General features: G+C 46.9%; 1 pseudogene; it reads left to right on the top strand.

The window, feature by feature from the left end:
- The first annotated feature begins 825 nt into the window (after positions 1 to 825).
- LOC127769771 (uncharacterized) lies at positions 826 to 1,862 on the top strand (annotated as a pseudogene).
- Positions 1,863 to 2,044: the final 182 nt, after the last annotated feature.

Here is a 2,044-nt window from a genome sequence, read left to right as displayed (position 1 = left end):
AAATTCGACATAAAAATTACAGCCGGAAAGTGGACTTATTCCTCGTAACATGCATGCGTCCGGAATGCAGGCCGGCCTTCTCTGATGGGTTAATCTAAACTAAACTTTCAACTCTCCCCAGGTAATTATGAACATGAAAGTTCTTATATTTGAGTTTGAAACTTTTACAATTTTAGTTGAAAGTTATTCGATTTGACAGTTCAATAATTCGTGTAGAGAGTTGTCCGAGAAATACAAAATTTTATGGATAATTACCTTAATTACCATTTCGAGGAGAAAATCTGTTCAAATTGATTTGCCGAAAACTGAGAAAAACCAGTGGAAACCAAACGACATTTATAAGGATACCAACTAAAACCGCTCGGTTTTATAAGGAATAAGTTCATCTGAGGTCTCTTAACTTGTTAACGAATCCGATTTTCGTCCCTCAACTGGAAAACCAGACACAATGAGTCCCTCAACTATCATAACCGGTACAGATGAGGTCCCTCGGTGGTTTTGATGACAGTTTTGGCTAACGTGACATCTACGTGGCTAATTTGACTCGGTCTTCATCTGACGCGACGCTTATGTGGCAATTCGATCAAAAAAATAATAAAACCTGTGGAACCCGCATGTCAGTTTCACACACGAAATAATAAAAAAAATCGTGGGACCTGCGTGAGCCCCACATGTCATCCTCACTCCTCCCTCCTCTCTCTATTCTCTCTCTCCCCTCCTCTCTATCCGTTCTCTCTCTCCGACCGATGGAGCAGAGCGAGAGGCGGCTGGCAAAAGCGGGCGACGGGCGGGACGGAGCGGCTGGCCAGTGGAGCAGGGCAGGGCTGCATCGGGCGTCGCGACGGACCTCGCTGCGGGGCCGGGGCTAGCCGCCGCCGCCGCCGGCAATCCGAATGACGATGGGGGAGATGGAGGCCGCCATCGCCGCCCTCCCCGCGAAGAAGGAGGCGCTGCGGGAGAATGGCTGGCCGCAGGGAATCCTCCAGTTCACCCACGGCGCTGCTTCTGCTTCTGCTGTTGCTGTTTCTGCATCATCTTGCCCTGTTAAAAAGACACAGTGCCCTTGTTCTTTCGCAATTGCAACTAGCATCTCCTTCTCTACTTCTACTCACTTCACACCTCAGCTCAGCTCATCTCCTGTCATCTCAGCTCAGCTCAGCTCAGAGAGAGAGAGAGAGAGAGCTGCAGGTGTGAGCTGATCACCAGGAAGCAGAGGCTTTTTTCAGATTACAGTTATATATCTGAAACAACCAGATTCAGAATCAATCAGCAAAGGTAGATGGAGTTTCTTGTTTCTTTTGTACTACTACATGACTATATCCATATCTCTTTTTCTTCTACTTCTTGTCTTTTGTTTGGTTTTGTGTGTTGTTGCTGTGTGTTTCAACAAGTCAACTGGATAGATAGATTCATAGATATGATAGTTTTTATCTGAGGCTGGAGGTTTCCCCTCTCACCCACCACACATTTTGGCACCCCAATCCTGAATTTACTGTTCAGTTCTCTTCTTCTTCTTTATCGATTGATCGTCCATGCATGCATACTGGTATATAGTGCTAGTGCTCAAGTGATCATCCTTCCTGATGGTGAATCTCTTTTGAGAAAAGAAAAGAAAAATATCTCTCTTATCTTGGCTTTTTCCTGATGATCTGAGCACTGCAATGGCCACGTCATGCAGACAAGCGCCGCGGAAGCCACCGAGGCCGGAAAGGACGATGGCGATGGCGATGGCGGAGGATGAGTCGGCGTCGTGGTTTCAGTACTCAGAGAAGATGCTCCTGCCGATGCCGCCGACGCCCTTCTGCACAACGCCGGCAGTCGCCGCCGTCTGCGCTCTATGGCCCCACGTGCCGCGGACCTGACCTAGCCCGCTCTTGACGGTCCTTAAATCATAATATCTGACCGTCAATACTGGTATATAATGAAATAAAACATGGTGTCCAACTTAGTGGTAAGGATTATTACTAATTATTTCCACTAGTGTTGGTGAAATATGTTTATACAGGTATTTTGAGAAGAAAACACATCCGTCGAGCGACAAACT

This window comes from Oryza glaberrima, chromosome 4 (genome assembly GCF_000147395.1).
Source record: "Oryza glaberrima chromosome 4, OglaRS2, whole genome shotgun sequence".
NCBI classification, from domain to species: Eukaryota; Viridiplantae; Streptophyta; class Magnoliopsida; order Poales; family Poaceae; genus Oryza; species Oryza glaberrima.
The sequence above is the reverse complement of the archived record's forward strand: the minus strand, read 5'-3'. Positions and strand labels throughout refer to the sequence as shown.